Genomic DNA, 23,887 nt, shown 5'->3' on the forward strand with positions numbered 1-23,887 from the left:
CTAAGATCCTGTAAGCTTCAAGGTGCAGCCAAAGAAATAAATAAGATAAAATCCCCCAAATGAAAATGACAACAATAAAAACAAAAAAGGATTTTGGAGAAAAATAAGCCTCAACAGGATGGGAAGCTGAGGCCAAAATGAAATTTCTATTTTTGATGGAGAAGTTGGAATAATGACCAGGGTCTTCTAAGGACAGGAAGCCTTGTTTTAGTTAGTTGCTATGTTGATTATGTTGCAGTAATGTCTCTTGTCTGTCTTTCTCCCACCACGGCCTTCCCTTGCTGATATTCCCAAACAGATATTAGAGTCCACGACACATACGAGGTGTGAACATTATTTGTGGACATCAGCAAAAAAGGACTATGTGGCTTGGTGAACAGAGAAGGGATGAGTTAGGAGTGATAAAAAGTCGGAGAGGAAAGAGAGCTATGTTCCCTGGGGGCTGGAATCCGGAGGCAGAGGGAGCAGGGGGAGCTGTGGACTCCCAGGACCCCTGGAGAATTTGAGGTGGATGCTGGGCTTCTCTTTCCTTATGAGAAGAGATTTTGATCTGATTTTTTAAATCTCCCAAATGGCAGAATGACCCCTGCTGCCATCTGGCCTATATATGGATGTGCCATAATTTAGTCAAGCCCCTATTAATGGTCTTTTAGATTTTCCCCATTTTCCTGTCTTTGTTATAGTTTTCTCTGCAACCAAAATCTTGCATAGCTTTGTATCTGCTTCTAAGCAGTTATAGTTAATTAATATAGATTAATGGAAACAATGCTGCCTCCTCAAAAAATAGACTAAGAATACTTTGAATACGATCCTCTTAGCAGCAGGCATGGCTTGGAGCCCATAGTTGCCCTGTGTTAGCTCCTTGATGTTAAATTTGGAGCCAGATCATATTTTAATTATGATGGCATGCTTTAATGGGATTCACAGCTTAAAAAAAACAACTGGGGATAAATTGCACATGCATGTGCATAAATGTCACAGCCATGTGATTTCCATTCTCAAAGCTTCATTTATAACATTTGGATTTCTGAAATCTGTTTTTGCCTTTCTCCTTCCACTTCCACTATATTCTGGGTTTTCTCAGGACTGCTCATAATAAATGAGGTAACTGCCACTGACTTTTACATGCAGAAGAGAAAAAGAAAAATTTTTTTATCTTTTTGACTGTATTTGGCATTTGTGTTTTAAGAGGAAAATAGAATTATACTAAATAAGAATTGAGATTTTCTTTTTGGCTTTTCTGTTTAAAATAAGTGAACAGACCAATGCCATCATGGAGCGTTTCTGGCATTTTCTGTGTAAAGCTAGCCTCATCATCTTTGATCAGTATCCAAAACCAGATATACCAATGAATACTTCATCTATCAACTAACTTTAAATGATGCTATTTTAAAAAATAGATGTACAACATATACTATTTTAAGCTTCTTATTACATTTCTGACATATGTAATACTTCAAACTTCTAATTAACATAATTCAACATAATTGTTCAATAACTTTTCCTTTAAAGGCTTTAGATGATATTTTACTTCTTATTGCAAATGTCAGCAACAGGGTGAGAGATGGAAAAGAAAATGAGCCCCACATGAAGGCTTGAAGTCTTACCATCACTTTCTTTTTTTTAGACTGAAAACATGTATCTTGGAAATCAAAGTTTCAAAAGAAACAATAACCCAAAGAATTTTAAGATTATAGATTTTAATTTGTGAGAGTTTCTATGTGGTTAACTACTAGAAAAAAACAACTGCTCCTATTTAAGACTCAAAATGTGATCACTGGTTAAAAAAATGCATGTGTGTCGTTCTCAAAATAAATAACCTAGTGTAAATTTAGAATCTGCTGCATCCTCCCTTTCATAGTTTTGATGTATGAGCCTCCCCTTCTTCGACTTTATCCGTGCTGAGTGCTTGGATTGAAATATCTATACTGACTCTTAAAAATTAACAAATTCTTTTTTTGTTTGTTCTTTGACTGTGCCCGATGGCTTGCAGGATCTTAGTTCCTTGACCAAGGATTGAACCAGAGCCACGGCAGTGAAAGTCCAAAGTCCTAACCTCTGGACCACCACGGAATTCCCCAACAAATTTTTTTCATTGCAAGCAGAATGTTCTTCTTTGGCTTCACCACAACTGGTGATGCATACATGCTACGTCTCTTGAGTCATGTCCGACTCTTTTTGAGACCCCACGGGCTGTAGCCCGCCAGGCTCCTCTGTCCATGGGATTTCCCAGGCAAGAATGCTGGAGTGGGTTGCCATTTCCTCCTCCAGGGGATCTTCCTGACCCAGGGATCTAACCGGAGTCCCTTGTGTCTCTGGCCTTGGAATTCAGGTTCTTTACCACTAGCGCCACCTGGGGTGTGCATTTGGTAAAGATTGGTTTAATTCAATCAGTATGAACTGAACACTGTGCCAGGCATAAGAGATGCAAGCAGCCCATGCCTTTGAGGAACCTAGGGGGAACTTAGGTGAGGGTGGACGGGAATTTGGAGGACAGTTCCAGACAGATGCTCCTATATTATCTGGTAAAAAGTAAGGAGGTACATTTATGCCCAGGGCACTAGAGGGACTCTTCTCCTCAATCCGGGGCTTTGGGAAAGTCATCCTGAAGAAGCCAACGGGTGAGCTGAATCTTTAAGGAGGAATGAGAATCAAGTGAAGAGACAAGGCGCAGAGCAAGGAAGAGTGTGAGGTGGGGCGTGGCCTTAAAGACAGGGGAGGAGGGAGGTGGCATGTCACCTGTGACTGCCTGAGATGGGGAAAGGGTGACTAGGGAGAAGATTTGAGGGAGAGGAAGCTTCCACTTGGGGATATGGGGTACTGGAGTGATTGGAGTGATGTGCGGTGGGCCGAAGCTCGGAAGACCATCCAGGCTAGAGATACATAGCTGGGGCATGTCCATGGAGTCAGGACTGTGAGCGTGGTTGACAACATCCAAGGGGAAGGGAGCTGCAGATGAGATTGTTTTAGAGGGTGGGTAGGGGAAGGGGAGTCCCAAAAGGGATGTTAAGAGACGAGGAGACTCATGTGGTAGTGGTGTCCCCGGAGCCAAGGCATAGGAAGTTTCAAAATGAAGATAAGGACAGCAGTGTCAAAAGCAGTGGTGAAGTAAAGATTGTTGTTGTTTAGTCACTCAGTCGTGTCCGACTCTTTGCGACCCCATGGGCTGCAGCGTGCCGGGCTTCCATGTCCTTCACTATCTCCCGGAGTTTGCTCAAACTCATATCCGTTGAATTGGCGATGCCATCCAAACATCTCATCCTCTGTCGTCCCCTTCTTCTCCTGCCCTCAGTCTTTCCCAGCATCAGGTCTCTTCCAACGAGTTGGCTCTTCACATCAGGTGGCCAAAGTACTGGAGCTTCTGTTTTAGCATCAGTCCTTTCAATGAATATTCAGGGTTGACTTCCTTTAGGATGGACTGGTTTGATCTCTTTGCTGTCCCAGGGACTCTCAAGAGTCTTCTCTAGCACCACAATTTGAAAGCATCAATTCTTCAGTGCTTCTTTATGGTCCAACTTTCACATCCTTACAGCTAGATATAAATTATGAAATTTTCATTCTGCCTGGCCTACTTTTATTTCCTTTTCCAACTTATCTCCATTCAAGCCCATCCTTTTTTTTTAACCTCACCTATCTTTTGACCTTAAAAATGATAACCGTAACTAAATGATATGCCTCTTCATAATTTACAAAATGCTTTCACATATATATCACTGTATATAATATGCTCACCCACCCTTTGAGTTGGCATTTTAACTGAATTATAGCTGTTTAGGATTGAGGCTCAGACTTGAGGTCATAGATGCCTTGAAATTCCTCCTCCTCTCTCTCTCTTATTGAATACTTATTTAATTGGCTGCATCAAGTCTTAGTGGCAGCATGTGGGATCTAGTTCCCTGACCAGGGGTCAGACTCAGGCTCCCTTCATTGGGGCCTTAGCCATTGAATGACCAGCAGAGTCCTCAAAACCTCTTTCTGTATTGAGGAAACTGAGGTTCAGAGAGGTGTATGTTGTTATTAATAGTATGTGTGCCAAGTCGCTTCAGTCGTGTCTGACTCTCTGCGACCACATGGACTGTAGCCCTGCAGGCTCTTCTGTCCATGGGATTCTCCAGGCAAAAATACCAGAGTGGTTTGCCATGCCCTCCTCCAGAGGATCTTCCCGACCCAGGGATGGAACCCACATCTCCTGTGTGTCCCGCATTGGCAGGTGCGTCCTTTGCTACTAGTACCACGTCGGAAGCTCAGAGAGATGTGTGTCTTATGTCAGTTTCACTGCTATTTGGTGTGTCTCGGCACTAGAAACCAACCTCCTGATTTTCACTGCACGACTCTAACTGCAGAGTGGGAATATTGATGAGGTTCAGGCAACCCTGTTGAAACAGTACAGGAGGAGCTTTGACCCATAGCTGAATATGATCCTGTACCTTTAAACCATCCTGACTCATCCATTGCTAATTGCAGGTAAGCATTAAAACTAAGCCACACACCCTCCAGTCTCCTCTGTGTTAATTGCCTAAGACTCCCTCACTTTGTTCCCACTCCTGTCCGCTGTTGGTCAACATTCACTCTTTTTGCCAGAGTAGTATCTCTTCTTCCTTATCCTGAAGGCAGCCCCTCCATATGGCACACTCAGGAGACTCATGGCTGATTGGCATATTCTGTTACCTTGGCCTCAATGGTTGGTTCAGGGGTGGGTTTGTGATCCAAGCCATGAAAACTAGAGTCAGTCCTGGAAAAACAATCTCTCAGCTGCAGCTGCCGGGGACCATGTGGCCCCTGCCTGGGAAGGGCCTGGGAAGGGCCAGGGAGAAGGAAGACGACATGGAAGCAGCCCAGTGATGGATGGATTGCCGGATCCCGATGATGCCATTTGCTCAAGAGATCCAGCCTGCCTGGAGCTGGAACTCTCCCTGCACTTGAGGTGCAAAAGCCAATAATGTCCCCAGCTACGTGCAATCCTCTTCTTGAGTGGTGGTTGCAACCACAAGGGCCTTATTTAATATTTTCCTTTCTGTAGCTCCGTCTCCCCACTGTGTCTTGATCTGACTCACCAACTTTGATCCTCAAATTTTCTAGGATTTGCTTCAGACCAGTCTTACTCTGGGCCTCTTCAAGTTTGCCATACCTTGGTGCTTCCTTCCTTCCATGTTGTCCCTCACCAAACCTTCTCATGGGATAGTTTTCTCATCACTCTTTTTCTAATATATAATGTCTGTTATTTTTTGGCCACATTTCGAGGTATTCGTTATCTTCGTTCCTCAACCAGGGATCAAAATCATGCCCCTTGCAGTGGAAGCCCAGAGTCTCAATCACTGGACCACCAGGGAAGTCTGTCATCACTCTTCTAGGAGTCAGAACTTAGCAGTTATGAGCTGCCTGCAGTTTGAATGAATTATTACTATTATTAATAATGACAGAAGAAATTTTTTGCCGTTAACCCAACACTTTTTTAATTGTGATAAAATATACATAAGATTCACTATTTTAACCATTATTAGATGTACAACCCAGTGGCATTAAGTGCATTTACTGTGTTGAGCAGCTATCACCTCTGTTCATTTCCAGGATGTTTTCATCATCCCAAACAGAAACTCTGTAGCCATTAAAAATAACTTCCAACTTCTCCCTCCCCCTGGCAGCCTCCATTCTGCTTATTCTTCATGAATTTGCCTATTCTGTGCATCTCATTTAAGTGGGATCATATAATTTTTTTCTTTTATAACTAATTTCACTTAGCATATTATTTTCAAGGTTTATCTATATTGTAAGATGTATCAGAATATCTTTCCTCCTTAAGGCTAAATAGTATTCCATTATATGTATAGCGAATGTTTTGTGTGCTATTGATACATACTATTTCTATTTCTACCTTCTGACTATTACCAGTCATGCTACTATGAACATTGATACACAAGTATCCCTTTGAATGAAGCCCTGATTTCAATTCTTTCAGGTATATACCCAGAAGTAGAACCATTGGATCGACCCAGCACTTTGTATGTGCCAGGCACTGTGCTATATGTATTTTATGTTCATTATTTTATTTAGTATTCACAACTTTATGAGGTAGTATTATTATTCCTACCTTAAAGTTAAGGAAACTGAGGCTCAGAGAATTTACCACGGCCAAGGGCTTATCCTTTTTCATAAACAACTATTCCTGTTGGGCCCCAGAGGCTGTGATCTTAGTCGGAATGCTGAGGGCTTCTGTAAGATCATCCCCAGTTTCTTCAAAAAGCACATATGGAGCAGATACTGTGCATCAGGCGCTGGATCAAATGCTGGAGTACATAATCGCGTGTTCATCATGCCTGGGGTGCTTGTTAGTGAATTGAGAGGAGGTACAGTCACCCTGTTCTATGAAGCCTGGTCTGGGAGGTGCCTGGCCCGTCTTTCACGCACGGAGTGTTATCTTCTCCATTTACATCGCTGGACTTGATTCTTGCCAGACGGTCACCAGGACTGCCAGGCTCTTTCAGAGCTGCTTTCCTGGGTGAATCCAGTCCTGTCTGGAGATAGAGGGAACAAGGAAACAAGAAAAAAAAAAAATATATGTATATATACATATATATATTTCTTCTGATTATGAAAATGACACATAATCATTACAGATAACTTGGGAAAATGGTGGAAACAGAGCAAAGAAAACAGAAATCACCCTATAATCAAGCTATTCAGAGATAATTTTTTAATGAACGTTTAAACTAAGCTAATAAAATGCTTTATTATCCTCCATTAGGGAGGCTCCTTGGTGGCTCAGTCAGTAAAGAATCCGCCTGTAATGCAGGAGACCTGGGTTCGATCCTTGGGTCAGGAAGATCCCCCTGGAGAAGGGAATGACAACCCACTCCAGTATTCTTGCCTGGGAAATCCCATGGACAGAGGTGCCTGACGGGCTGTAGTCCATGGGGTCGAAAGCAAGTCTGATGCGACTTAGTGACTGAACCACTACCACCACGTCCCCCATTAGAAAGGACCAAAGTAGTTTGTTATCAATTTACTCCGTAAAACAAAGGGGAGAGATCAGTCCCTGAAAATCCCCGTATCCCTCAGCTGCCCCTACTGTGTTTAAATTACTCAGCTCTCTGACTGCAGATTTATGTCTTCCTATTTGAAAGGCATTCATCCTGCAGAATTTGCCAGATGGTGCCCGGTAATGGCTCTTTGATTATCCATCATCATTAGAAGGAAATGCTTCCTAATCTGTCAGCATGAGCTTTTAACTATGTGGAAGGAATGTGTGTGCTTTTGAAGAAAGGTTCTGGGGGAGGAAAACGGAGAGGGAGGCCTCCCAGGAAGAAGGCGGACCCTGGCAGCGAGCTTCAGGACACAGATCCCTTCCCTTGGCGCCTTCACGGCATCCCACGGCCTCCCGTACCTGTCGGTCAGGTTGTCGTGGCTCCTTCTTATTTCACTGCTCTCCAGGGCTGCTAAAGTCACATGTCACCTTGTCCAAATTAGAGAAAGGCACCCCTTCCTTCCTGCGGCAGGAGGTGGCTGTGCTCCACAATGGGGACAGAAAAACGGTACTGAGTGCTCTTTCCCCTCTCTTCCGGGCCAAGCATGCTTGTTCAGTGAACAACACACAGAACTCTGTGTAGTGGGCCTGGCTTTGCCCTTTGAGTCTCATCCCCCTCCAGGGATGTGGAGGCTGTAGACATTCTAGATCTGGGTGATGGAGCCACAACTCTAGGCGAGCCCTGGGTATGAGGTCCTCAACGTGACGCGTGCTTGTTGAGCTCTTACTATCCAAGCCTGGCCCCCATGGAGAGCTACCTGCTTCTCGCCTTCTCTTTGGCCACTGCCACCATCAACTCTGTCTTTTAGAGACTAGAACTCTCAGCTGACTCTCAGCTGAATTTATTGGAAGTTGTTTTGTCTACAGGTGTTTGAAACATCACTGTGTAATTACTGAATTTGCAGCCATTCTAATAAACAGACTCTTCGTGTCGTTGCAGACACATCAACTGGACCCTCCAAAACCACCTAAAACTCCCCTCATTTCTAATTTTATTTTTTTCATTTGAAGCCGAAGTCCATTCTCCTTCTGCAAAAACAAATTATATTTCTTCTTTGGGTTTCGGTTCTTAGACTTGGTCCCAAGCTTTTCTTTCTCTTCAACTACTCCTGAAGAGTCTCTCTCTTATAGCTATTGCTGTGTAACTGATATTTTCTGATCTATGGCTTCAGCTAAACTGAGCATTCCTGATTTTTGCTTTACCACAGGGATGTTTGCATAAAAGCAAAACCAGCAGTTACATTGTTGGTGGATGAATTTTTCATGTTAGAAACAATCTTTGTGCTGTTACGCAAATGCAATATAATTTTGTGGGAAAGTGGGATACAGCATCAATTGAGCTTGTTGTTGTTTAGTCGCTAAGTCGTGTCCAACTCTTTCGCAACCCCATGGACTGTAGCCCTCCAGGCTCCTCTGTGCATGGGATTCCCAGGCAAAGATATTGGAGTGGGTTGCCATTTCCTTCTCTAGGGGATCTTCCTGACCCAGGGATTGAACTCATGTCTCCTGCATTGCAGGCAGATTCTTTACTGCTGAGCCACCAGGGAAGCCCGTGTCAACTGAAGTACTTACATAAACATACAAATCGTTATGTTTTTATCTGGTAATTCACTTTCAAAAATATGGGTAAGATGGGAGTCCCCTCGTGGCCTAGTGGTTAGGATTCTGGGCTTCTACTGCCATGGCCCTGGTTCAGTCCCTCATCAGGGAATTGAGATCCTGCAAGCCATGTGGTGCAGCAAATATATATATATGAATTATTATTATAATTATTAAAATTATATGTTAATATATGATATATATTAATATATATGGTTAGGATTAAATTCAGATTAATATAACCCCCCAAATGGTAATGATTGCTATATCTATGGCAAGTGTGATAGAAAGCTGCACTCTAGAGCTGAAAGATAGTGAGAAGCTGTGCCTCAGTTTCCTCACTTGTAAAATGGGAATAATAATAATAATACCACTATTCTGCATTGTTATAATGATGAAATGAGTTAATATATGTGAAGTGCTTAGCATAGGGCCTGACACATAGTAAGAGCTACTAGCATATAAACATTAACTATTACATGAAATATGCCATAAGATTATCTTTCAGAAGCCAGACAAAATTTAGGTAAGCATGTGTATGATGTAGTATTAATTTTTTAATGCTTTGCCCAAGCAAATTGTGATAAAATCCAACGGTGACAAATCCCAAATGTTTAAATTTTTTTTTCCATTTATTTATATTAGTTGGAGGCTAATTACTTTACAATATTGTAGTGGTTTTTGCCATACATTGACATGAATCAGCCATGGATTTACATGTGTTCCCCATCCCGATCCCCCCTCCCGCCTCCCTCTCCATCCTATCCCTCTGGGTCTTCCCAGTGCACCAGCCCTGAGCGCTTGTCTCATGCACCCAACCTGGGCTGGTGCCAAATGTTTAAATGTTTTAAAACAGAGTGGCGGTCTGTTTTGCACACTTTTGACCCTTGACTTACCCTAGGAGTTTTCCTTTTTAGATGGCGTGTATTTGTCAGAATCAAAGTAGGCACTGTGCTGTGCCTACACAGTAAGTGCTGTGCCGTAGTCGTGTCCGACTCTTTGTGATCCCAAGGACTGTAGCCCGCCAGGCTCCTCTGTCCATGGGATTCTCAGGCAAGATTACTGGTGTGGGTTGCCATGCCCTCCTCCAGGGGATCTCCCCAACCCAGGGATCAAACCCACATTTCCTTTGGCTCCCACATTGTAGGTGGATTCTTTACCACTGAGCCACCGGGGAAGCCCTAATAAATAGCAGAACCCTAATATTTCTTCCTTTTACATCTGATTTTTCAGTTTGTTTCCGCTACTCTTCCTCAATCCCTGTGGCAAGATTCTCTGCTCTGTTTTGCTTCTTCCACAGTTTGTTTGGACTCTGCCTGCTCTCTTCCTCACTGCATAAAGCAGCCAGCCCTTGCAGTGGGTAAACTTCAGAAAATTTAGATCTTGTTTTTGCAGCTTGTCTGTGCACAATAAGCAGACGACAGTTTTCTCCCAGGCTCTTTTTGGCACAGGATTGAAAACTGGCCGCTCTGGTCAGGAATGCTGCATGCTCCTCTGTGGGTGGCCGGGATCTGAGCTCAAATAGAAGAAACTCAATTTTCTGCTATTCCAGTCACTTCTACTGAAGAAAAGAATATCATCATAACTTTGAGAAGTTGATGATGGCCAGTTAGTTTCCTTTTTTACACTAAAATAGTTATTTTTAATAAGTAACTTTTTGAAATTCAAGGTCATGCAAACCCCAGGTAGGATTACCTGAAGTGCTGTGAGCTCTTTCTGAACAGTCTCTAGGCTTGGTTTAGGAACTGTGAGCAGGAAACAAAGAATTTATTTCTGGAGTGCTAGTCAAAACCCATCTATTGGTCCTTTAAATTTGTCATGATGAAACTATAAGATGGCTTAATATAAAATGTAAAACCGTATCCAGTAGTTTGTATCTGTCTAATCTCTTTTTGATCATTTCATAAGTGACTAGTGGTATCTGTAGTTACAGGATACCAGAGAAACTTTTTCTTGCTGTATATCTAGTTAAGCATTTATCAGTTTATCTGCCAGTCCGCCTCCTAAACCAGAAATGATCATGGGTGATTGATATGTACACATAACATACAACAATATTCCATGGATTAAACATTGGGTGCGGTGGTTTCCCTGGTGGGCCAGTGGTTGAGAGTCCAGCTTGTAATTCCGGGAACACGGGTTTGAGCCCTGGTCTGGGAGGATCCCACATGTCGTGGGGTGGCTGAGCCCGTGAGCCACAACTACCGAGCCCATGCATTCTAGCACCTGTGCTCCACAACAAGAAAGACCACCGCAGTGAGAAGCCTTCACATGGCAACTGGAGAGTGGCTCCCGCTAGCCACAACTAGAGAAAGCTCACATGCAGCAACAAACACCCCACACAGCTAAAAGCAAATAAATATTCTTTTTAAAAAAAAGAAAAAAAAAATTGGGTATCAGAGGGAAGAACACAATGGTAAGGGTATTGAGTCAGACATGAAAGCTAAAATGCAGTATCATCTATTGATAGCATTACACCAGAGGTTTCAGAATTTAGTGTGCATCAGTCTCTTGGTGGGAATATTTGTTTAAAATGCAGTTCCTTGGCTGCCCCAAAGGAATTCTGACACCCATGTTGCTAACACGTGTCCCCAGGGAATCCTACTGCATGGTGTGGACATACTCTAGGAGCACCGAACTATTTACCTACTGCCAATGGGTAAATTTGGCTCCTGACTTTCTGACAGTCAACAGGAAAAGGGAAGACTGTTTTTTCATAGTGTGCAGAAGATAGATCATTGGCATAAGGTATAAATGAAGGCTTAACTAGGCTTAAATCACTTTAATACCTGGGGAATTCCTTAGCGGTCCAGTGGTTAGGACTCTGCTTTCACTGCCGTGGCCCCAGGGCTCAATCCCTGGATCCTGCAAATTGTGTTTCTGTGACCAAAAAAAAAAAAAAAACCTTTAGTGTCTGAGGAAGACCTGGACTTGCATGGGAATTCAGGAAGAAAATGTCTTCTCTAATCCTCCCTAACATGAAATAAGTCAATGAGTCTATGGCATTCAATTAAGAGGTATTAACTGACCTTCTGGGGAAGTGTACCAAGGCGTCTTAGAGAGAAAGGAATAGAAGAGGGAAAAAAGCTGGGTGGGGTGGTGCTGGGAAAATAGTTTGATATTATCTACAAAAAAGCTAATGCAGGGAATTCCCTGGCAGTCCAGTGGTCAGCAGTCCACACTTTCACAGCCAAGGGCGCAGCTTCAACCCCTGGTTGGGGAACTAAGATTTCATATGTCGCAGGGTGTGACCAGAAAAATTAAGGAATATACATGTTTTTAGATGTAATGCTATTGCTCACTTAATAGACTATCAGTATATCATATACCTTTTTCCCCATATACCTTTATATGCATTGGGTAGTCGAAAAAATCGTGTGACCTGCTTTACTGTGATATTTGCTTTTTGTGGTGGTATCTAATTGAGTCTGCAGTATCTCTGAAGTTTGCCTGTATATGTGATGAAAAGATAAGAAATTAGGCACATTCACACAAAATGAAACTTCCTCCAACAAAGGGAGAGAAAATCATACTGACTTATACTCTGAGTACTCTTCCTTTCACATGGAGAAAGAATGCGTTTGGAGACTTCGTGATAGTGGTCTGTATAAGAATAATGATGGCCATTACCATTTCTTCCATGCCTACTTTAGGCCATTCTCCACCATAGGCAGGGCTTCCTAGGTGACTCGGTGGTAAAGAATCCACCTGCAATGCAGGAGACGCAGGAGGCGCAGGTTTGATTCCTGGGTCAGAAAAATCCCCTGGAGAAGGAATTGAGAACCCACTCCAATATCCTGGCCTGGAAAATTCCATGGGCAGAGGCATCTGGTGATCTACAGTCCATGAGGTTGCAAAGAGTCAGACACAGCTGAGCGAATGAGCATGCACACGACGCACCACTGTAGGTACATAGGTATTTTGTTTTCAATTGTCACATAGATTCCAGAGAATGAAGTCCTGTTGTCCCCAGTACCCCCAACCTTTCTCTTCTCCACTCATTATTTTCTATTCTAACTCATTCACACCAAGTGTTTTTGAGACTTATCCTTTAATGTAAAATGCTGGTACTCTTTCCTGTGCCTTGAATCTAATTCACTTTGCCCTCATGATAGGAACTGACCAGGATAGAGAAATCAATTTTGAAATAATAAATTAGATCTAAAAGTTCTGTATCTGTTTCTTTTTGTTTCTCCATCGACTTCAGTTGATAGGATTTTGACTGACAACTTTGGAATCATCTGAGAAAGTCTTCAGCTCCTCTGTCATTTTTTTCTCCCCAGTGGCAGCTAAAGATTGCAGTTGTGAGCTTTTGCCAGAATAAACAGTTGAATCTTCAGTGAGGTCTCCGGAACCTAACTCCCAGGCATTTCCAAAGGATGTGTCGAGACTGGACCTTAGCTTGCCCTTTACAGAACTAGCTTCTGGCGGGTCTCTATAACTGATTCCTTTCATGGTTCATTGTCTAGCCCGCTAAACGTACAGAGAATATGCAGTCTTTTCCACTTCTGAGCTTTTAATTGATGTGGGACACTAAGAATTACCAGTGATGTTTCATAATTGTACCGCTTTAGTGCATTCATTAAACTGAAGGTCATATGAAATCAACTTTTATTGTTCTCATTGATACTTGGGAAAAATAATTTTACAAGGCTTTTAAAATGGGGAAAAGGCACTAGAAAATCAAATCTACTTTAAATATAAAGCTATTCTTTTAAAAGCGATTTGATTTGACACTTTAAGTCTTCTGAGCAGGAGCAACCCTGATAAGGTGTCAAGTGAAACTCCTTCATTTTGCAGATAGGGAATTTTGTAATTTAATTTTGTTTTTAGGCAGTTTTAGTACTTTTTTTTTTTTTGCCATGCAGTATATGAGATCTTACTACCCTGATCAGAAATTGAACCTGTACCCCCTGCATTGGGAGTGCAGAGTCTTAACCACTGGACTGCCAGGGAAGTCTCCAGTTAGGAAACTTTGACTCAGAGAAGCTATGTGCTGCCAGACAGCAGCAGAGACAGGACTGGAACCCAGGGCTCCTGGCTTCCTGCTCTCACAAAGCAATTTCTTTTTTTTTTTTTTTAGTTTTTTGAATTGAGTTTTTTTTTCCACTTATTTTTATTAGTTGGAGGCTAATTACTTCACAATATTGTAGTGGGTTTTGTCATACATTGACATGAATCAGCCATGGATTTACATGTATTCCCCATCCCGATCCCCCCTCCCACCTCCCTCTCCACCCGATTCCTCTGGGTCTTCCCAGTGCACCAGACCCGAGCACTTGTCTCATGCATCCAGCCTGGGCTGGTGATCTGTTTCACCCTAGATAATATACATGTTTCGATGCTGTTCTCTCGAAACATCCCACCCTCGCCTTCTCCCAGAGTCCAGAAGTCTGTTCTGTACATCTGTGTCTCTTTTTCTGTTTTGCATATAGGGTTATCATTACCATCTTTCTAAATTCCATATATATGCGTTAGTATACCGTAATGGTCTTTATCTTTCTGGCTTACTTCACTCTGTATAAGGGGCTCCAGTTTCATCCATCTCATTAGAACTGATTCAAATGAATTCTTTGTAATGGCTGAGTAATATTCCATGGTGTATATGTACCACAGCTTCCTTATCCATTCGTCTGCTGATGGGCATCTAGGTTGTTTCCATGTCCTGGCTATTATAAACAGTGCTGTGATGAACACTGGGGTGCATGTGTCTCTTTCAGATCTGGTTTCCTCAGTGTGTATGCCCAGAAGTGGTATTGCTGGGTCATATGGCAGTTCTATTTCCAGGTTTTTAAGAAATCTCCACACTGTTCTTCATAGAGGCTGTACTAGTTTGCATTCCCACCAACAGTGTAAGACGGTTCCCTTTTCTCCACACCCTCTCCAGCATTTATTGCTTGTAGACTTTTGGATAGCAGCCATCCTGACTGGCATGTAATGGTACCTCATTGTGGTTTTGATTTGCATTTCTCTGATAATGAGTGATGTGGAGCATCTTTTCATGTGTTTGTTAGCCATCTGTATGTCTTCTTTGGAGAAATGTCTGTTTAGTTCTTTGGCCCATTTTTTGATTGGGTCACTTATTTTTCTGGAATTGAGCTGCAGGAGTTGCTTGTATATTTTTGAGATTAATCCTTTGTCTGTTGCTTCATTTGCTTTATTTTCTCCCAATCTGAGGGCTGTCTTTTCACCTTGCTTATAGTTTCCTTTGTTGTGCAAAAGCTTTTAAGTTTCATTAGGCCCGATTTGTTTATTTTTGCTTTTATTTCCAATATTCTGGGAGGTGGGTCATAGAGGATCCTGCTGTTATTTATGTTAGAGAGTGTTTTGCCTATGTTCTCCTCTAGGAGTTTTATAGTTTCTGGTCTTACATTTAGATCTTTAATCCATTTTGAGTTTATTTTTCACAAAGCAATTTCTACATGACTTTAGTATAAAATATAATTTGAAAAGAGTTTATTTAATAAACTCAAAACTTAATAAATTTAAGAGTTTTAAAACTTATATTGAAATATTATATTGTACTAGGTGTGATACCAGGTGGTTAAAACACAATATATTACCTTCCATACTTTCTAACCTGAGCTTGGAAGATTTTTGTACCTATAGATATATATACACACATATATGTACTCATGAACACACATAAACATATATACACACATAGTTATATACACACCTACATATATATACATACATCCTTACACATATTTATCTATACATTTGTAATAAATATACACATATGCCAGTAGACTCACATGCATATATATGTGTACATATACATACACATTAGACATAGGTAGGCTTTCCTGGTGACTCAGTCGATAAAGAATCAGTCTGCGTGCTCGCTTCGGCAGCACATATACTAAAATTGGAGCGATACAGAGAAGATTAGCATGGCCCCTGCGCAAGGATGACACGCAAATTCGTGAAGCATTCCATATTTTTAAAAAAAAAAAGAATCAGTCTGCAATGCAGCAGACCTCGGTTCAGTCCCTGGATTGGGAAGATCCCCTGGAGGAGGAAATAGTGACCCCCTTCAGTATTCTTGCCTGGGGAATCCCTTGGACAGAAGAGCCTGGTGGGCTATAGTTCATGGGGTTACAAAGAGTAGAGTGGGACACGACTTAGTGACTAAACCATCACCACCATTTATGTGTACATATATATATATATATATATATATATACATACACACACACACAAGTATTTACACACACACACACACACACACACACATATATCTCAACACACACACGCATATAGCAGAAGAGTAGAAAACAAGGACTCAGGAGTTAGGCAAACTTTCAACCTTACTGGTATTGGCTGTGTTTTCTCAGGCAAACATGTGAACTTTTAAAATCTGTTTTACCACTTGTAAAATAGAAAAAATAATGCTATTCTTAGACTGCCTGTGAGACACAGAATAAATGGTGTGTTAAATATTCAGCACCTTGCCTGCCATCTAATAAGTTGTCGTGCGGGATCTTTTTGCTGCGGCGCACGGACTCTCACGTCGTGGCCTGCGGACTCAGTAGTTGCGGTGTGTGGGTTTAGCTGCTTTGCAATCTGTGGGATCCTAGTTCCCTGACCAGGGGATCAGCCTGCGTCCCCTGCTCTGCAGGATGGGTTCTTTCCCACTGGACCTCTCTGCAGTGCCAGCGTTTGCGCTCTGCATGTCCGACTCTTTGCGACCCTCTGGACGCTAGCCCACCAGGCTCTTTTATCCATGGGATTTTCCAGGCAAGGATACTGGGGCTACCAGGGAAGTCTCCTAATAAGCTTTCAGTAAATGTTAACAGCTAATGTTGTGAACAAAATGTACAGAATGTTGAACAATGGGTAAACTTAAGAAAAGGTAGATATGTTTCTCTATCTTGACCTCAATGCTGATCACAATTGTCCTGGCAGACTGGTTACCTCTGGTTTGAGGGCTGGACCAAAACCACAGAAGTGGCATTGTCCTATTCATTTGGGAAAAAAGGGCTTCTAAATAGATGGTGGCATTCTCAATCCTGATCTATGGGAAAAGGAGCCTAGAAGGCAGGAGAGCAGGGTGGCCTGTGAAAGAGCCTGTCCCAGGTCAAAGAGGAGCAGACGTCGCCTCTACTGCATGTGTTCAGTGTCAGTGAAGACACTTACACGTGTCAGTTTGTGCTGGGTGGTGGAGTCGGGCGGGAGGGGGTGGTGTGAGTGAGAAGACAAGAAGAATCAGACTGATTGGAACCTGGAAAGGTCAACTGGCAGGACAGCTGTTGGTCTGGAAACACATCCAGGAACCAAGCCCAGGAGCTCAGGATGAGTCAGAAGAGGCGTGGACACCACAGTGCAAGGTGTCCCCAGGCCTCTGCCAGGAGCAAATGTACATCAGGCTGCCCAGACAACCCCCGGGCCGAAGACCAAAAACAAGGTAAGCCAGAGGTGAATGCAAGAGGTAATTTGCAGCGGTTTCTGTGAGTCAGAAGCTAGGGCAGGAGTGGGCTTTCTCTGTAGGCTCCACTGTATCAGCTGATAAATGTCGCTTTTCTGCAGGTTTCTGCCACAGACCTGCTTCTCTTCCCACCTGTATCAGTCAGAGTAGGTTTGGTTTTGCTGCAGTAACAAACAAATCTCAGTGCCTTATAACAACACATATTTATTTCTTGTTCTAGCTATGTATTCATTGTGAATTGCCTACCACTTGGTTACTCGAAATCTTTATAATGAGGTCCAGGCTGACCGTGCAGCCTTTCTCTGGAATGTTGCTGCTCATCATAGCAGATAGAACAGGAACCCTGGAGAACCCTGCAGGCGTGTGTGGTTAGGCACTTCAGTCGTGTCCAGCTCTGTGACACCATGCACTGCAGCCCACAAGGCTCCTCTGTCCATGGGATTCTCCAGGCAAGAATGCTGGAGTGGGTTGCCATGCCATCCTCCAGGGGATGTTCCTGACCCAGGAATCGAACTCAGGTCTCCTGTGTCTCCTGCATTGGCAGGTGGGTTCTTTACCACTAGCGCCACCCGTGCAGCCCCATGGAGAACGCTGAGCTGACCTTAAAGGTCAGCTTTCTGTACAAAAGGAGGTGATCCATGTCATTTCCACTTGTATATCATTGGTCAAAACAAGTCATGTGGCAACAGCAAGGTGGCAAAGTTGAATCTCCCCCCAGGAAGGGGCAATGAACTCTTATAAGAATAACACAGCCCACCCCATGACTGTGTCAACCGCAGGGGCGTCTCACTACTCCCACACCTCAGCCATTGCCCATGTGATATCTATCTCATATCTCTGCACAGAAATCTAGGCCCACATCTGTAGCTGCCAATCAGGCAATTCTCCTTGGTCACTTTAAACTGAAGATGAACAAGCAAACTAAAGCCATTTCCTCTTCAGCATTTTGTTTATTTTTGGTGGAAGGCCTCCTATCCACCTGGCTACGCAAATCAGACACCTGGGGGTCATCTGTGACTTCTCTCTCTCCTTATTCACCTCATATCCACCCATCACTCACAAAGTCTTTTTGATTGTACCCAATACATGTCCCTTGACTATTCCTGCTTCTTTTCATCTCTCCTGCCTCTGCTAGTTCTTACATGCATGCTCAGCCACTCAGTCGTGTCCCACTCTTTGGGACCCCATGGACTATAGCCCACCAGACTCCTCTGTCCATGGAATTTTTCAGGCAACAATACTGTAGTGGGTTGCCATTTCCTTCTCTAGGGGATCATCCCAACCCATGGACCGAACTGGCATCTCCTGCGTCTCCTGCACTGGCAGGCGGATTCTTTACCACTGTACCACCTGGAGTATAATTTTTCTATTCTGAACTCTTGGTGAGCTCTGAAATAATCCTGATGTCTCTGTATTTCCCCTCCCAGTTCATTCCACCTGACATGCGGTGATCTTTCTAATTTGCAGAACCAACAGTACACCCTTCTGTTGCCACCTCTGCTTGAGCTCCTCCGCAGATGGCTTCTGATTGTTCTGGGAATAAAGCTATGGAGTGCCGATAAGGCTCTTTATCTGCCCCTCCAGCCTCACCTTAAGCACTGTCCCTCCCTCACAAGTGCCTATGCTTCTTGCCCACACCATACTGAACTCCTTCCATTTTCTCGATGTGCTGTGCCCTCTCTTGCTTCTGGTATATTGCATGTTCCATCTTTTTAAAAATTATTTATTTATTTGACCATATTAGGTCTTACTTGCAGCATGTGGGATCTAGCTCCCTGACCAGGAATTGAACCCTTGCCCCCTGCATTGGGAGGGTGGGGTCTTAGCCACTGGACCCCCAGGCAAGTCCCTGTTGTTCTGCTGTCTATCCTCGTTAGCTATCTGACTTTAAGTCATCCATCATGTCTCAACTTAAAACTCACTTCCCCCAGGAAGCCTTCCTGGGCTCCCTCCTAAAACCGGTAAAGTGTTCCTGTTATGTATTCTGGGGCAGCATGCCTTCTCTTCCCTGGCACACATCACCCTTGACAGCTTCCTTAAATGTCTGTTGTCTGTCTTTGCTGCCTCACTGTAATATCTCTGAGGGCAGTGACCACTTCGACATTGTGACTCAGCTCCTAGCAGTGTCTCAAATAGTCTAGGTGCTGGCAAACGCTTATGAAATGACCATGAATGACTGTGCGTGGTGTCAAAACCACAGGTCTGGCCTGAACTCAAGAGCAAGGCCAGGAGGACATGAGAACGTCCTTGCTCCTTGATGTCAGGGGAGACAGAAAAGCCAGCTCGGCTTGGCTTGGCTTAGGCCTAGAGGGGTAGTATCAGATGAAAACAGGCTTCCAGAGAAAGGCAAAGGAGGCCAGGGCCAGGAAGAAATGAGATCCTCTGGACTATAACCTCCTCGAGTGAATGGATTTTAATTTTGTTCACAGCAGAATCCCTGTGCTTAGAGCAGTGTCGGGCACATATTAGGCAGTTAAATACTTTGTTGGGGAACTTCCCTGGTGGTCTAGTGGTTAGGGCTCCACACTTCCACTGCAGGGGGCACAGGTTTGCTCACTGGTCTGGCAACTAAGATCCCACAAGCTGTGTGGCCTGACCAAAAAAAAAAAAAAAGGAAAAATAAAATACTTTATTGGATGAATGAAAGGACAAATTCTGGGTCACAATTCTTGGCTCCAGGAATCAACCCTGGCTGACATAAGCAGAAAAAGAATTTATTGAAAGGATGTAGGGTAGTTCTCAGAATCAACATAAAGACCAAGATAATCCAGCCTCACAAATGAGCAGCAACCAAGGGGAGCCAGGCGGGCGGAACCATGGCCGAGTCTGTAGCCCAGGAGTACTTGCTAAGGACACCGCTCTGACACCCCCGCCACCAGACACCAGTGTCCTCCGCGCTGCCACCCCTGGCTGTGAGCTGTGGCCCCTCTGGACTCCAGTGACGCTGCCCTCCTTGTGAGTCTGATCTCACTGACCTGTGACCTGAATTACCCCTTCGAGCTTCAAGTCCCAGACAGGAGTGAACACGTGGCTGTCTGGCAGAGCCAACGCTGATCACCAGAAAGGGAGAGAGTGTGAATATTTGTCCCCTGTCAGCAGAGGGGGCCATGTTGCCACCTATTTGAGAATTTCTCCCTAAATAAGACAGTCATGTGATGCTGGGCAGCCTAAAAATGCTTTATGTCTACTATGGGAGGGCTGGAGAAAAAAAACTCAGAACCAAGGAAAGTATTTTTTCATTTACAACATTTAATTACAATAAATGCTAATTATAAAAATTCAATTAATTCAGATATGGGTAAAGTATAAAGTGTTAAGTCTCTCTACTTCCCAATCCCCATTCTACACCAAGATATAACCACACTTATCAATTGGAAACAGGTTCTTCTTCAAGAGAGTTCTTGGATCAGCATTGTTTCTTAACCTGTACAGGGTTGGACTTCATCGTTATTACTGGTTGCTTAGAATTTCCACGTAAAGCTTGTAGTCAGGTATTTTTTACTTGGACTCTTGGGCTGGGTCACGTGTGGCATTGCTGGGGGTTCATATTCCTGGAGAAGGGCTAGCTGCCTAATGAAGGGGAAGTCATTTGCTTTGCTTGTTAGTTAGTTAGTACCTGGAGTATTTCTTGCTTGGGAGGAATCAGGGATGTGATGGCCTGTGTCATTTTGGTGGGTAAGGAAAATTTGGGCTTTGTTGGAGAGAAGGTACTCCTGCTTTTGACAAAGTGTTGTTACTCACCAGGGTTCTTGGCCTCCTTAATCAATAGAAATTGATCAGAGGCCAGACAGGAAATTCAGAAGGTTTACTGGGGCCCCAGCTTCAGGGGAAGGAGAAGAAACAGTAGGTTCCTTGCTTGTTTGCTTGCTGTGGGGAGCAAGCTGGTTCCTTATGTGCGCAGAGGGCAGGGTGTGCCCAGGGGGCGGGCTGCAGGGGTGCCTTAGGTGTTCTGTCCACCTCTTAGCTGGTGTGATGTGCAGGGGGCCCGCACAGTACCCTGCGTTTGCTCCAAGCTCTTCAGAAGTGGCTCTTGGGCTTTTTGGTCTCTTTGTATCTTTTGTCCAGAATTTGCCCTCACAGCCCATGACTGCATTAGTTCCATACAGTTTCTTTATATTTTGTTGCTGGTGGGGAGATGTGTCCAGGTGCAAGCACCGCAGCATTGAAGCAATAGGGTCCCAGGTCCCAGCCTGTCTCAATTTGAGGGCCAAAGGAACAACCTCCTGTTCAGGATGTCGCCTGTAGAGTGTTCTGTTCTTAAAAAAACAAAAATTTTGATGGTTTTTAACTAAATTTATTGTAGTAATCATTTATTTATCTATCTATCTATATGAAATTATTTGTATACCTTAAACATACAATGTTACATGTCAGTTATATTCAATATAGTTGGGAAAAAGAAAATGCATGAAAAATTAAATTTTCTCAAAAAAAAAAAAACAAACCCAAAACCCAAATTATCTGAAATAATATTTTGCTGATTTTAAAGAAGCAAAGTTCTAGAACCAACCCATTCTCAACTGACCTCTAAGGAAGTTATTCTGGGCATGTAGCTGTTAATTTTCCTTGTTGGGTTGGTGGTTGACTGGTCCATAGCTCCAGGAAGGGGTTGGCAGAGCAAAACTAAGACTTGTGTCAGACAGTTACACAGAGACAGAGAATTGGGGCTCAAATAAGTGATTTGAATTTTAACAAAGTAAGACTGGTTTTTAAGAATCTTCCTTGTAAGAAATACATGAAACAATATGTTAAAATTATAAATGAAATAAAACACTTAAGTGCATCTTAATAAATATATCTCAGGTCGTTGCATGGCTGACCCAGATTGGTCATTGAATTTGGGCCTAAAGTAAAGCCTTGGGCTGGTATTCACTGTGGTCTCTGAAGAACCTAGGAGCAAAAGCCAGCACCCTGGTCCAGCCTGCTTTGCTCCTTGTTGTCACAGGTTTACTGCTACAAAAGATGTTACGTATGCAATTTTGAACCCTGCCTTATGCTTCTTACCAACCAATCCACAGTGTTTCTACACCAAAGGGAACAGATACCAAGAGATTACAATGTGACATCCAGGATTCCCATACAAAGCCTTTATGTAAGTCTAAACTTAGTGCTATATTCGTACCTAAACTGGTAGCAGTTCTGTTTCACAGTTGTGAAATGGGATACATTTTAGGTCTTTTGCATAGAATCTAGTGAACAGATATGGGCTGAAATTTTAAAATGTGGATTCACTGAGACAATTTCATCTTGGAATTACAGCCAAAATAAAAGTCAGCTGTGATTCATTTGGAAACGTGGACATTTTGAGTGTTGACAACAAAGACAGGCCTTCATTAAAATTATAATTTTCCAACGTGTCTACAGTGAAGCTGGAACAAATATGACAGAAAGCCATAATATTTTGTTTATGCCAAGAAACATTGGCTCTCTAAAAGAAGGTGCCAGTCAAAGTGGTAAAGTGAGGACAGGTGGAAGCGATACACTTTGATATCTTACTTTGAATTTAACTGGCGCTTGCTTTGGTGTCTTGACTATCATACAGACAGTCTGAATAGATTAGAAACGTTGGAAAAACCCATATATGAATCTGTTAAAACAATCCCTTTGTCTTGTCTGAATAGGAAGGAAACAGGTCTGTCGTTTAGCCAGGGAGAGGCTAGACCGTGACTAGGGCATTGGAGGGTCAAGGAAAAGAATTAGAGGCCTTGGCCCCAGAAAGAGGAAGTGAGTTGTGGCCGCTGCAGGGGGAGCCGGGGAGGGGACCAGTGGGGTCCGGAGAAGGTGTGTGGAGTGGAAGTTGTGCTGTCGCCAAAGCTCGTTGTCTTCTCAGCCCACGAACCACAAGCCGGCTGTGCTACTGGGTTTTTGCAAAATTTCAGTACAGTGATCGGAATCTACACGAAAACAAAAATACACGTCTCCACAAAGTCTTGTACCAGTGCCCCTAGCAGCTTTATATGTGATAGCCGAAAACGGAAACCAGCCTAGAAGTTGAAAACAACCCAGAAGTCCATCAACAGGTGGCAAGTAAAATGCTACTCACAATAAAAAGGATGCACATAGCAGTGTGGAAAGCCTCAAAATCATTTACTGAGTAAGACAGGCTCTCCCCTCACTGATGAAAAGAATATATGCTATATCATTCCATTTATATAAAACCCCCAAAATGCAAACTAATCTTTAGTGAAGAAAACAGATCTGTGGTTCAGTGGTTGCTTGGGGATAGGGCAGAAGAAGGAATGGGTTGCAAAGGGGCACAAGAATTTAAGGGGGTTATGGAAATATTTGGTAAATTGCGTTGGTTTCACAGATACGTCCCTATGTCAAAACGTATCAAATGATTTGGTCAGCAGTCGGGGAAGGGCCTCATGATTCTCAGCTAGAGAAGACAGGATATAATGACACTTAGCAAGAGGGGAAGTGGACCTTATGGTTATAAATTAACAGACTTCAAAAAGGGTATTTGAAAGGGATGTTCAAAATAAATATTATAAAGAGCTCAGGGTATCTGCTCAGTGAAGCACTCAGGATCTGTAAAGTGGCTATAGTATTTGTCCCAGAGCAGTAAGTACTGAAAGTCTTGAAAGAGGTCACAGTCTTTGCCTGGACAAGCAAGGCAGTAAGTTATGAGTTTTAGCTTTCAGAATATTAACATGAAGTTCAGATTCAGATGATAATGGATATGTACTTTACCATGCCACCGTGCTCTGCCAGGACACAAATCTACATATTATACCTAAGAGTCCTCAGACTATGAATAATCCTTACATTGGATTACAACTGTTCACCATTAATGCAGTGGAATTTGAAGGAGGTGGAGGGCGGGAAAGATTTAC

At 43.1% G+C, this 23,887-nt stretch overlaps 1 protein-coding gene and 1 non-coding gene across 8 annotated transcripts in view; both read left to right on the plus strand.

Moving 5' to 3' along the window:
• The window catches only part of TBC1D1 (TBC1 domain family member 1), a 224,886-nt gene that overhangs the window by 30,194 nt on the left and 170,805 nt on the right, over nt 1–23,887 (plus strand). The window lies entirely within an intron of this gene.
• On the plus strand, nt 15,462–15,568 carry LOC133071971 (U6 spliceosomal RNA). Its single transcript, XR_009696584.1, has one exon. It is a non-coding gene; the product is annotated as a U6 spliceosomal RNA (small nuclear RNA).

Source organism: Dama dama, chromosome 17 (assembly GCF_033118175.1).
Source record: "Dama dama isolate Ldn47 chromosome 17, ASM3311817v1, whole genome shotgun sequence".
Taxonomy (NCBI): domain Eukaryota; kingdom Metazoa; phylum Chordata; class Mammalia; order Artiodactyla; family Cervidae; genus Dama; species Dama dama.